Source organism: Macaca nemestrina, chromosome 5 (assembly GCF_043159975.1).
Source record: "Macaca nemestrina isolate mMacNem1 chromosome 5, mMacNem.hap1, whole genome shotgun sequence".
NCBI lineage: Eukaryota > Metazoa > Chordata > Mammalia > Primates > Cercopithecidae > Macaca > Macaca nemestrina.
This window is the reverse complement of record NC_092129.1, coordinates 1,524,949-1,538,934: the sequence shown is the minus strand read 5'-3', so window position 1 is coordinate 1,538,934 and position 13,986 is coordinate 1,524,949. Positions and strand designations below refer to the sequence as shown.

At 53.6% G+C, this 13,986-nt stretch overlaps 1 long non-coding RNA gene across 1 annotated transcript; it reads left to right on the top strand.

The window, feature by feature from the left end:
* The first annotated feature begins 356 nt into the window (after positions 1 to 356).
* LOC139363106 (uncharacterized) lies at positions 357 to 7,409 on the top strand. Its single transcript, XR_011623005.1, has 3 exons — positions 357 to 432; positions 2,345 to 2,476; positions 6,345 to 7,409. It is a non-coding gene; the product is annotated as an uncharacterized lncRNA (long non-coding RNA).
* Positions 7,410 to 13,986: the final 6,577 nt, after the last annotated feature.

Sequence of the window (13,986 nt, the reverse complement as noted above, 5' to 3'; positions counted from 1 at the left end):
CATGTTTCCTGTACAGCCTGCAGAACCATGAGCCAACGAAACCTCTTTTCTTTATAAATTACCCAGCCTCTATATATTTATAAAGAGTGTAAGAACATATTAATCCACTTACAGACTTGTGGCAGGACAGGTGTGACCCTGGGCCAGTTTTCAGCCCCTGCTTAAGGTCAGTTACTGTCTGGAAACAGCCCTGTTTTCCTTGCAGATTCAGAAAAGAAAGGTCATGTTTCCGAACACGGAATAGGACATGTGACTATTGAGTCACACTGGAGAATTTGATTTGCATATAATTGGTTCACAAAACACTAGAAGCTAATGGATGCAAGAGTGTGGCCATAGTAATGATTTCAGGATGTCTTCCCAACAGCCCCGAGAGACAGATGTGTTATCACTTCCTTTTTATTCAGACAAGAAAATTGAGGCTTGAAAAAGGTAAATTACTTGCTCAAATTCTTATGTTTAATACGTAGGACTGGGATTTAAACCTAAGAGCTAACAGCAAAGCATTTTAGACCCTAAACTATAAGAATAAGCGTGAATGTGATTCTCAGCCCAGTGTAAGACCAGGTATTGCCGGATGAGAGACGGCCACTCCTGGGAACAGCCGTAAAGCTGAAAGCGCCAGTCCTTCAAGGTGGATCCTGAGTGGCTAAAATAGAGCCCAGCAGCCATTTGCTGTCTGTAGGTCACACAAACGCAGAGTCCCCCAAGAACTGCACCCTTGCACCTGGGTGGGCCCACTTTCTGGGCTCACCTGAACCAACCAATCAGAGCTCACCTGATCCAACCAATCAGAGCTCACCCAATCCAACCAATCAAAGCTCACTGGCTTTGGCCAAATCAAGACTCAATTGTTATCAATCAATCAGAACTCAGCTGCCTTGACCAATCAGAACTAAGCAAGTTGGAATCCTTTATTTGGATACACAGACCTGACTGAAATCTGGGTGGGAGCTTTTGCTATGAAACCGGAACCTTCCCTTTGTTCTCCAGGCATGTTTGTTTACACCAAAGGCTGCATCTTCCTGGTTTGCAAAGTGTGCACTGGAGTCTCCTCCTTCTTCCAAACTCCTTTCGGAGGATGTGTTTACTCTGCATTTACAACTTCAGGAGCACTATCGCAGCCACGGTTTCTCTTCTCAGTGCTACAATACTTTGATTTTATAATCACACTATTTTGATATTGTGATAAAACATCCCCTTTTAATAATCTGTGAATTTTAGACTTCATGTGGTACAACTAAAAATCATACCAATTTCTTCCCAAGAAGAAAATTTACTCAAAATCCATAAAAGATATGGCTTGGTTCAGCTCAGTTGGCCACAGGCAGGTAGCCTCTTGGCTGGAGGAACGGAAACGAAGGACCCCCACTCTAAGCCAGCTTGGGAGACTCGTGGTCTGGCCGAATGCTCCCTGCAGAGGGAGATGGCTGTTTGCGTGTCCTTGGTGCAGGTATGGCAGATCAATCTGACGTCCCTTATTAACATATCTGTCATATCAGCCACCTCTTTAAACGGGTGTCACGGAGTAACAAGATCCAGAAAAATGCCAGCAGTCCAGTTGGAACACCAGGTCCCGTTGGCTGAGATGCTGCTGTCCCCAAGTGAGGACAGGCGCTATCAGGGAATGCAGTCACAGCATCCACATGTCAGGAATCAAAGGCGATCGTTTTCTCTGGCATTTACATTCGGTCACAGTACCCCTTGCCCCAGATCACATCTATAGAGTCTCGACAGCCCAGCCACTGAAGAATTTCTCCGGCCCTGCAAAACATCATGCCTGTCTGGTACAGATCCACTAGACTAAAGGAACGAGGTGGAAGAGGCTTTTGTGTCCCTCGGTGCAGGACAGACTTGTCCCTGTAGAGAAGTATTTACAATGAGGGCAGAGCTGGGGTGTGAAGGACCCTCCACGTGGGGCTGCTCCCTTCTCCCTGCAACGCCACACAGGAGGTGGTCTCCACAATGCCTCATCCCAAACACTGCCATTGTATAAGTTTGAACACTGTGTGGCTCTAACAGCACTGCCTTCGTCAGTGGCTGAACACTCAGTTTCGAGTCAAGTGGGCCATCTTTCACACAGGTAAGAATAGATGGGGAGAGAGAGCATTGATGTGGTACAGACCTACGACCTGTGAGAGAGCCTAGACCTCCACTGGCCAGTTACCCAAAGGTGGTACAAGTGAAGGTGCCCACCAGGGGCTGTACACGTCAGGTGTAAAGTGGTTATCACTATGCCTGGCATGTAATGGACTCAGAAAACACTGACTATTATTTTGCAAGAAAACAAGTAGCTCAAAATAGCCACAATGATGAAGAATTGGCAGCACTGCCTTCATTTCAGGATAAGGAAGTTGCCTGGAGGTGCACACCCAGATTGTACTGGGAAAGGAGGGTCCCTGAGCTCGGATCTGCACACCACTAACCAGCCCGTTGTGCAGAAGCCCTTGAGCTGTGTGGCCACAGCTCACACCAGGTAAGAGAAAATATCTGTGGTCCTAACTAACCACAGTCAAACTTGGAGGCCAGAGCCTACTGCCAGATGCATGTCCCCAGCTGAAAGGTGGCCACCGTGGCTAAGTGAGAGGGCTTGCTCACATTCCACAGAGCCTGTGTTCACGGCACCTGCATCCACAAAGCTGTGTCCACAGAGCCCCATGTTTCAGGGACCTGTCCTCCAGGGAGCCTGAACATGGGAGGCCCACGTTCCCTCTCTCCTCCATCACTTCTTCCTGGTCCTCGAAGCATTTCTTTCAGGTCTGCCTGGTACTGTGGCTGCTTCTGGGGACTTTGGACCTTTGGGCTCCTCTGTCTCAGTGGGATCTTTGTCATCCCTGCTGGTCTAGTGGGAAAGCACCCTGAGCACGGCTGGGAAGCCAGCAATGTGAAGGAATGCACGTGGTGCTGTCTGGCTAACTCCGGACTCCCAGCACTGCACAAAGTCAGGAACTCAAAGTGACACAGAATCCCCAGTGGCATCAAGTGGCAGAGGCAGGTGGAGTTTGGCTGAGTTGTTACCTTTGGTCTTTGTGATGCTTTGTGACCAGGGTCTGCTCTCTGGAGCCTTAATCCCAGGAGAGCAAAAGAAGAAAGCATTCCTAGATCAATGTCTCCTGGCTTTTCCGGCCTGGCACCCAGAGTTCAGGTTCTTAAACTCTGCCTAGCACACAGGTCAGCAGCACTTCCCACAGAACTGGACCTCCAGTTATAGCCGGCACTTTAGCAAGGTCACACTCACTCATGAGCCTCAAGAGTGATGCCCATCCCTGACCCTGAGGGCCAGCCAGTGCAAGACCCACACTCAACATTCTCAATGTGGCTTTCGCCTGCTCTTGGACACCCGAGCAGGTTTCTGTTCCTGAGCCCTGTGGATGGTTCAGACGTCCCCATCCACATGAGAGTCATGTGATGTGGCTTTAATTTCCACCTGGCAGCCCTGGAAGCCCAGGTGTGTCTCTGGAATGCATGGCTTCCAACTCCTCTACAGCCGTAGGCAACAGGTCGACCCGGGGCATGTGTGGGTCACCTGCAGTGGACAGGTGGGCAGCACGGGGTGTGTGGTCGCCTGCAGTGGATGGTGTGGTCACCTACAGTGGAGACAGGTGGGCAGCATGGGGAGTGTGGTCACCTGCAGTGAATGGTGTGCTGCCTTCTGTAGTGGGTGGTGTGCTGCCTTCCGTAGTAGATGGTGTGCTGCCTTCCATAGTGGGTGGTGTGCTGCCTTCTGGAGTGGGTGGTGTGCTGCCTTCTGGAGTGGGTGGTGTGCTGCCTTCTGCAGTGGATGGTGTGCTGCCTTCTGTGGGGCAGGAGAGGCTCTACGTGCCCTTCGGCTTCTGGGCAGACCCAAGCTAATGAGAACTGCCCTGGACTTTGCTCCCGTTTAACTTTCCATTAAGAAGAATGTTCTTCGGCCGGGCACAGTGGCTCAAGCCTGTAATCCCAGCACTTTTGGAGGCCGAGATGGGTGGATCACGAGGTCAGGAGATCGAGACCATCCTGGCTAACACGTTGAAACCCCGTCTCTACTAAAAAAAAATGCAAAAAACTAGCCGGGCGACGTGGCGGGCGCCTGTAGTCCTAGCTACTCTGGAGGCTGAGGTAGGAGAATGGTGTAAGCTCGGGAGGCGGAGCTTGCAGTGAGCTGAGATCCGGCCACTGCACTCCAGCCTGGGCGACAGAGCCAGACTCTGTCTCAAAAGAAAAAAAAAAAAAAGAAGAAGAATGTTCTTCTTCACTCTGACTCCGGGCTGAGTGCTTCTCTGGGACAGGGAGACAACACTCCTTCTCTGGAGCCTTCCACTGGGCCTTGACATCTCCCATCACTGGACTCTGAGTTAACTTTGTGGGGCCAGCTCTTTGTGGGGTGTGTGCACGGCTGCAGGTGAGGAGACCTGTGAGAGTCGGAAGCCAGCTGCCACCCCAAATGATAAGCACATTGTGGCTGTGTCCGTATAGCTTCATTGCATGAGGAAAGTGGCTTCTGTCAACGCAGGGTTGCTGGTCTCCACCTCGGAATGTGGCAGTGCACAGATCCACCACTGCCCTGTGCTCACAGGTCACAGAGAAAAGAAATGCTTTCTCTATTCCTTTTCTCAGTCAGTATTTTGTGATTATAGAAAAACTGTGCATACTTGGAAGTAGGGAAGGAAGGCGGGAGGGAGGAAGAAAAACAGAAAGAAAATAAACTGAAAGAAAAAGAAAGAAGAAACCACCTTAGTTTTAGTTTGCTTAGAATTGTTAAAGTGACTCAGGAAAAAAACTTCAATCTGAAAATAGTGGCCAACACGAGATGGGACGCCGATTGCTGTATGAGTAAGAGGAAGCGCTGCAGACCACCGCCGACGAAATTCTGGATTTTTTGAGGAAGGATTTCCTGAAGCGAGTGTTGAATATGGGCATGAAGCCATGAGGCTGAATCTAGATGTGTGTTTCACGTTTCTCACAAGAGCTGATGTTGGTTTTTGATTGCAAACGATGCCCATTGCCGAAAAACAAAAACATGTGTGTCATGAGGAGCCTCGGAAACCTCCCCAACCCCTCCACACAGAAGTGATTGTGAGTGCCGCTCCAGGCCTTGCCCTATGGGATCTATAGGACCCGTAGAACTATAGCTGCCTGTACAATCCTGTGGGTACAATCTCTTAATGTAGGTGAGTGTGTGGTCTTTATAACATAGAAGTACATGCGAGCCTCATGGGCTGCTTTTATTGACAATTCATGATAATAATAGCACACAGTGTGTGTGGGGCATGGGATGGGGGCTGGGTACTTACTGACTATCCTGCGAGGTGGTGTGATTTCTATCCCCATTTGGCCAATGAGGGCCTGTAGCACAGAGAGGTTACCAGCCCTCCCAAGGCCAACAGAGTTGATGGAGGGCCAGCTCCTGCACCATGCCAACCTGACGCACTGTGTGGTCAAAGCCCTTCCCACGGGACTCATCATTTTCACGACCCCATATTATCATATCAATGTGCCATAATTTATTTAGATCTTTCCCTTTGTTGTTTCAGTTTTTCCCTCTTATAAAGCACATTGCAATGAACAGCTCATAGCCAAATTTTTGTGTACCTCATTATTTCCTTATGCCCTCCCCAACTCCTCACTCTACAGTGACTCCACTGGGCAAAAGCTTGCACTCTTTAAGAATTTGGAAAATGTGTTGACGAATTACTTCCCAGAGAGGGGGGTGTCAACCCCCCTGAAGCAGATGGAGAGGCCTGCCCACGCCTTTGCTAACCATGGGAACGCTGTTCCTAAAGGAAAAAGCTTTACCAGTTTGGTAACTGCTGTGATTTGAATGATGATGGCTCTTCCAAAATTCAGGTTGAAACTTAATCTCCACAGCAACAATATTAAAAGGTGTGGTTTTGGGAGGCCCCACCCTCATGACTGGGATCAGTGCCCTCACAGAAGGACTGGAGGTTGAAGGGAGCGTGCAACTGAGCACCTAGCAAGAAGGCCCTCGCCAGACAACAGTGCCTCCACCTTGGACTTCCCAGCCTCCAGAACACTAGGAAATTGCTTCTCGTTCTTTATAAATTACCCAGGCTCAGATATTTTGTTAGAGCAGCAGGAACAGACTAAGAGAGTAGATAAGAACTGTCTTTTCTGCTCTAACATTCTGGTCATCTTTGAGAATAGGCTCTGTGTGGCCTGCCCAAGGACAGGCATGGTTTCAATCCTTTCTCAAAGAATGTGCTGGCAATGTGACCTGTAAGGCAGTAAGTTTATGCAATTAACATTTTGACCTGATTTCTTCATTAACAGTCTGAGCTTGGCTGGGCTGTAAAGCTGAGCAAAGGTTCAAGACAGAGCTTGGGCTTCTGGTCTTTCCCTTACAGGTGTGTATTTAACACCAGGGCTCTGCCAGGCTTCTAGAAAGAGCCTAGGGTGAGAAGGAAGCTCAAGGAGCTTGTACTCCCAGAAGAGCTGCATCACAGAAGTAGAGATGGGGGCTGCACATGGGCCATGAGTACCAACGGATTGCAGTAGCCCCACTGAGGCCCCTTCAGGTGATAAAGACAAGGTACAACCAAAGCCTCTGGGGGCTGGTCCCGGTGGTGGAGCTTTGGTGTCATTGGGGATCATGGCAGGGGCAGGTCCTGGGGGCTGGTGTGGGCTCTCTGCCCTCACACTTGGGAAGGAGCAGAGCAGGCCCTGAGACACCACCACAGCCTCCTCCTTCCAAAAAGAGGAAGAGACCGCGATGTTCCAGCTCTGCCCGCGTGACTCAGCCAGGGCTGCGGCCGACTGCGTGACCACCAGGAAGAGGCTGTTTACATCTTCAGGAATCCCACATCTGGCCAGGCTCAGCTCAGGGTGGAGGGTCCCCTGAGCACTGGTAATGACTGGAAGCCTGCAGTCCCAAGCTAGGTGGCCTGGCCCCGAGCTCCTGAGATTTGGACATCAGAAGACCGAGTCACTCAAACAGGTTCCTGCACATCTGTGAGTCTCCGTTTTCTTCTCTGTGAAATGGGGACAATAAAACCACTTACTTTATTGAGTCACTGCAAGCCGGAAGAGGGTGACGTGTGTAAAGAGATTAACTCAGTATCTAGTACCTCTAAAGTGCTTAACAAATGACCCTATCACGGTGATTTCAACTGGCTTATTTCTTCATAAAATGAACGCGGAATCCATCCATGGGCTCGTTCTCGGAATGCAATCAGGTCCCCAGCAAACTAAAAACCCTTCAACAGCAGCAGCGCCTCCCTCCACACCACGTTCCTCCTCCTTGATTTCTAGACCCAAATGCGGATTGAGGTGGGCAATGGGGTCGCACTTATCCACACTCCTCGTCATCACCAGAGAGGTGGTGACCTTCTGGGGACCCCCACAGACAGGCTTGGTCTGGCTCTGCTTGCCAGGAATTCCCTCAGTCGTTTTACGTTTCTTTTATTTTGAGTCATTCTTTCCCGTCAGTGGGGCTTAGTGTTTGCTGGATGAGAGCAAGTTCCGTCGGCAGGCGGCATCCGGTTCTACAGGGTCCTCTGCGGACACTCGGGTGCCCGGGAACCAGCAGTTCCACGTTGCATTTTCCTGGAAGTCTGAGCAGAGCACCCGGGTCAGGCGAGTTCCCAGAAGCTCCTTGCCTTCTCTTGCCTGCGTAAGGAAGGCTGGGGAGGGCGGCTCCTGATCCTGAGGAGAAGCCACTGGGATCTCCTGCAGCTGCTCAAGACCTCCACACTGTGGCTGCGCTTGCCCATCTGGAAAGCCTCGGGCATGCAGGAGCTTGGCTGGGCTCCACATTTGGACACAGAACCTGCTCCATCTGAGCTCATGGCTCTCGATCAACCCATGCAGGCTCGGGGAGCTTCTCAATGGGTGGAGTTTTGGGTTTCACCCACTTGGCTGATTCTTCCTGCCCCGTGTAATTGAATCAATCCTTTACGTAAATGCTGTTTCGTAACTGTCTGGGCTTTTCAGGGCCTCTGGGCCCTGGTCGAAAACATAACTCGCTCCTTCCTCCCTGGGAGGCTCTGCGTGGCAGGCCTGGCTGGTGGGAGGGCTTGGTGCTAGAGGTGTCCATCGGGTAAGGACCTGGAACTCCTGCGGTGAACATGGTGGCCATGTCCCTGCAGACCCCAGCCTGCTGAGCTCTCCAGGTAACCCTTGTTCACTTGAGCTGCAACACGCAATCGTGCCCCCAGGAGGCCACTTGATGCAGAGCAATAGCCAGGTCCTCGACGGTCCAGCTGCAGAGACCTCACCAATCCCAATCTCCCTGGTTCCTGTGTCGGCCTCAGCCTGCTCTGGGCCACAGCTACACAGCACGTGCCTCCTCATCAACACCACGCATCACGCTCTGCCCCCAGCCCCTCCACGCGTGAAAGGGGACCGCTCTTCAGGTTTCTCTGGGCTGTAAGGGTCCCCCAGTCTTTGTTGGACATCTGTTAAGTCCAGCCTTTCCAAGCAGATGCAGTCCTTCCTCTCCAGCCAATTCCTCCAGATGAGGCCATGTGTTCCCAAGCACGTCGGGTCACATTTCATGTGTGTTTTGGTCCCGAAAGCAGGACACTCATGAAAATGGCAGAAAGGTCTTCAAACAGCTCCCCTTTTCACCGCAGCCATCACAGGTGGAACTGGAGGCACAGGTGTGTGTATGGCACAAATGGCCACATTTAGCTCGGAGAAGCCATCGCGGAAACCCAAGGGCTGAGGTTAACCAGGCCCTGGCGTTAGATTTGAGGCATGAGCAAGAGGCTCAGCAAAGCAGAGGGCGAGTCCTGAGGCCTGGTTTCCTCCAGAAAACCCATCCCTCCTGCCTGCACCCTCCAGGCTGCAGAATACACCTGCTCATGACCGCCTGCCCCGGCACCACCTCGCCGCCCCTCCTCAAGTCTTTCCTTCCTGAGGCACAATTTCTGCTTTAGCAAGGGCGGCCCCGGGGCCCTGTTGGAGTCTGTGTCCGGGAGGGAGCAGACCTCATGTCCGTTTCCTACACACCCTGCAAGCACCCATCAAGGCATCCAGGTGTGCCCTTGGTACCTAATAAATGCTCGACTCCTTCAGAATCCATGTTTACTAGGGGGTTGGGTATAAAATAATCACAGGTAATAATCTCACAGAGTCAAAACTGCCTTTGAGAATTCCTTAAGAGCCACAAATCACAGCATCGAGTTGCATCTCGACCATCACAGGAGGCAGTGACCTCCAGGCAGGACCAGCGGCCGTCTCCCGGGAGCGTGCTCAGCAGAAGACACCGCCTCCAGACTTCAAATTCAGGCCCAACACAAGAACACACAGCAGAGTTGCAGCTGAACTGCGTGGATGGTGCGGCCGTGGCCATGCTCCCAGAGCAACACACGGACCCACCAGGGAGACAGGAGCAGGTGCTAGGAGCTCAGAGGGTACTGCCAGCCTCTGCAGTGCTGTGGCCACACAGGGCCATGGAACCACCCGGGGGACAGGAACGGGTACAAGGCACTCGGAGAGCAGTGCTGCAGCCACACAGGGTGTCACAAGAATGAACGAGCAGTGAGAGACAACTACTCTGTAGGCCAAGCCTGCACTGATGCAGGCCAGGGTTTCTCCGCGTTGGCACAGTGGACGTTCTGGACTGGATAACCCTTCGTTTCAGGGGGTCCTGAGCACGGCAGTGTTTTCCATGCATCCCTGGCCTCTGCCCACCAGATGCCAACAGCACGTCCACTGTCACAACCGAGTCTCCAGACAGGGTCCGATGTGTCAGGGTGGGGGGCACCCCCTAAGGCTTCTACTCGGCCTCAGGCACCAGGAGGCCCTTTCACTGGGTTGATGGGAGCACTGATCATTCCGGCCCTGCCTGGGTCCCCACTCGCTCTGCTGACTCCTGGAGCTTCTTCCTCACTATGAGCTATTTCCTCGGTTTGCACCCACCTGGGACACCTGGATCCGCTCTTGGAGCTCACCATTCTCGACAATGAAAATTTAGCCTCTGTCCTCCCTGAACTGTGACCTCTGTCCCCCAAACGGGTCAAACCCCTTCCTGCACTGTGACCTCTGGTCGGGAAGTCAACAGCTTGTCCCCTCCTGGCTGCAACCTCCTTGAGGGCCCCCACCCTGTGCTTCCTGCTGCCCAGAAGCCGCGTGGATTCTGGTCCTGAGTTGTTTAAAGCAGGGGCGCAAAGCCAGTCCTCATGGCCCCATCATGGCTAGAAGAGGGAATGTTTAAACAGACGATTTTTCATCAAGAATGTGAGTAAAATAGTTCTGTCTATTGTATTTCATAGTGTTAGAAAACCAACTTGACTTTAACAAAAATAATTAGCTTGGAAATTATCACCCTAAATACTATCAGGAATTTTTATTCTTTAAGAACTTTAAGCAAAAGTGGAATTTATTTCTCTCTCTCCCATCCCATTCTCTTTGGGGCTTTCTCTCACAACTGTTTCCACTTTTTTATTTCTTCTTTACTCTAAGCAGGACATCCATTAGAGCTTTCTCTCTCTGTCCCTCTCTCTCCTGTTTCTTTCTGTCTCTGTCTCTGTCAATCTCCCTCCCACCCTCTCTCCCTTCCTCTCTTCCTCCATCTCTGTCTCCGTCTCCCTCCCTCGTTCCCTCTCACAGGACTCTCACAGAGAGAACATCGTTCATTCTCCCCATATCTTCATAAAATGAGAAAGACCAGGCATGTGATGGCTCAAAGAACTGCCATTCACCCCTTCCTTACGTAGCGCCAGCATCAGGACAGGTGTCCACGGACCCCCAACAGTGGGGCCAGCCAACCACCATCCACAAACAGGAAAGGAGACACTGACCACCACGTGCCAGCCAACCACTGTCCACAAACAGGAAAGGAGACACTGACTACCGTGCCAGCCAACCACCATCCACAAACAGGAAAGGAGACACTGACCACCACGTGCCAGGCAACCACTGTCCACAAACAGGAAAGGAGACACTGACCACCACGTGCCAGGCAACCACCATCCACAAACAGGAAAGGAGACACTGACCACCACGTGCCAGCCAACCACTGTCCACAAACAGGAAAGGAGACACTGACTACTGTGCCAGCCAACCACCATCCACAAACAGGAAAGGAGACACTGACCACCACGTGCCAGCCAACCACTGTCCACAAACAGGAAAGGAGACACTGACCACTGCGCACCAGGCAACCACTGTCCACAAACAGGAAAGGAGACACTGACCACCACGTGCCAGCCAACCACCGTCCACAAACAGGAAAGGAGACACTGACCACTGCACTCCAGCCAACCACCATCCACAAACAGGAAGGGAGACACTGACCACCGCACGCCAGGCAACCACTGTCCACAAACAGGTAAGGAGACACTGACCACCGCGTGCCAGCCAACCACCGTCCACAAACAGGAAAAGAGACACTGACCACCACGTGCCAGCCAACCACCGTCCAAACAGGAGACACTGACCATCGCGTGCCAGCCAATCGCTGTCCCACAAACAGGAAAGGGGACACTGACCATCGCATGCCAGCCAACCACCATGAGCCAGCCAGCCAACCACCATCCACAAACAGGAAAGGAGACACTGACCACCACGTGCCAGGCAACCACTGTCCACAAACAGGAAAGGAGACACCACCATGTGCCAGCCAACCACCGCGAGCCAGCCAACCACCATCCACAAACAGGAAGGGAGACACCGACCACCGCACGCCAGGCAACCACTGTCCACAAACAGGAGACACTGACCACCGTGCGCCAGGCAATGGGAGGCTGGTGTCGCTGGCTTCGGGATGCACCCTGAGATGCGCTTTGGCAGCCTGTGCAAGCCCCTAACTGTATCTGCCCCAGCCTATTATTAAAACGCGTTTTTCTTCCCTGGGCTGAGGCAGCCTGGTGCTGCCCGAAGAACACAGAAATGTTCAGAGTACCAAGAGCTTCACTGCAGATAATCCTTAAAGTGGATTATTTCATTCACAGAATCAAAAATGCAGAGCATTCAGGACCAAAACCTTGTCCTAACAGCAGCAACAATAGCCTCCGATGTCCAACACCTCGTGCAACTGTCATAAAAACCGTGGGAGGAGCTTAAACATGAGGCAGAACCCTCCCGCTGCTGCTTTCCAGATGGGCAAGTGAGGCTCAGAGTCCTGCGGTTTACTCACCCAACAGAGCCAGGCAGCGGGAGAGCAGGCTGTGCAGGTGTGAGGCTGGGATTGTCCCTCCGACGCCCAGTGACGGCCCTGCAGAGCCAGGCAGCAGTGAGGGTGGAGGTTTGGAGTTTGGTGTGGTCCGATGTGGAGGGTGGGGCTCAGGAAAGCAGCCTCACCCCATCATCAGCACGGCCTTAGGACAGGACGTTGCCTTTCCCTGACTAGTGAGAGAAAGTCAGTAGGCTGACAGGGCTGTGGCAGCAAAGCAGCCGTCCGGGGCCCTGAGCCGCCCGGGGTCTCCCCCTCATCTCTTTCTGTGCTTGGAAGACCCAGGCCCCGTTGGTGTAGGGGGGTTGCTAGCTCTAAGGAGATCTCCTGGCCCCTAAACTGACGTTTTATTAACCAGGTTGATGACTGTGTGGAACTTCATTATAAGGAAAGATTGCCACCTTCATCACTACTTATTATTCCTTTTCTTAAGAGGCAGGAAGTGGCCTCCTCTTGTAACTAGAATGGGATTTGCAAATCCATCCTGCGTGAAGGGCCATCTTTCCCCCACATCTACAGTCCTGACCCAAGAGCCAAACTGTCTTGAAGTCAAACGGCAGCTCATCCAGCCTGCGAGAGGCACGTTCCCGCCCAACCTGTGGGAGACGCTTTCCCGCCCAGCCTGTGAGACGCTTTCCCGCCCAGCCTGTGAGGCGCTTTCCCGCCCAACCTGTGGGAGGTGCTTTCCCGCCCAGCCTGTGAGGGCTTTCCCCCCAAGCCTGTGGGAGGCGCTTTCCGCCCAGCCTGTGGGAGGCGCTTTCCCGCCCAACCTGTGGGAGGTGCTTTCCCGCCCAGCCTGCGAGACGCTTTCCCGCCCAGCCTGTGGGAGGCGCTTTCCGCCCAGCCTGTGGGAGGCGCTTTCCCGCCCAACCTGTGGGAGGTGCTTTCCCACCCAGCCTGTGAGATGCTTTCCTGCCCAGCCTGTGAGAGGCGCTTTCCGCCCAGCCTATGGGAGGCGCTTTCTCACCCAACCTGTGAGGTGCTTTCCCGCCCGCCTGTGGGAGGCGCTCCCCGCCCCTGCCCCTGCCCCCACCCCAGCCCGTGGGAAGCACTTTCCCGCTCAGCCTGTGAGGCGCTTTCCCGCCCATCCTGTGAGAGGCGCTTTCCCGCCTGGCCTGTGGGAGGCACTCCCCCCCGCCTTCCCCGGCCACCGCCCCAGCCCGTGGGAGGCGCTTTCCCGCTCAGCCTGTGGGAGGTGCTTTCCCGCCTGGCCTGTGGGAGGCGCTTTCCCACCCGGCCTCTGGTAGGCGCTTTCCCCGCCCAGCCTGTGGGAGGTGCTTTCCCCGCCCAGCCTGTGGGAGGCGCTTTCCCGCCCGGCCTGTGGGAGGCACTCCCCGCCCCACCCCACCCCCGCCACCGCCCCACCCCCCCCGCCACCGCCCCACCCCCCCCGCCACCGCCCCACACCCCCCCCCGCCACCGCCCCACCCCCCCCGCCACCGCCCCAGCCTGTGAGAGGCGCTTTCCTGCTCAGCCTGTGAGGCGCTTTCCTGCTCAGCCTGTGTGAAGTGCTTTCCTGCCCAGCCTCTGGGAGGCGCTTTCCCGCCCAGCCTGTGAGGCGCTTTCCCATGCAGCATGTGAGGTGCTTTTCCACTTACTCCTCACAAAACTGACCTGAACACCGTGTGGAGAATCTCATCTTATCTGCAGACATCACTGTTGGCGGATTTTTGGTGGGGAAAGACCAACATTCACACACACCAGCCAAACATCCAATGTCCACTCAAATCAGCACTTCTGTGCACCCTCGGCCGTGGCCCACGTGGAACACTGCACAGCCAATGGCCAGCCTGCCCTTGGGCACGCGTGGCACATACGCAAAGCCTGTGGCCAGCCCCGAGGGTCGCCACTGCCGTCTGGGAGGAGCCACC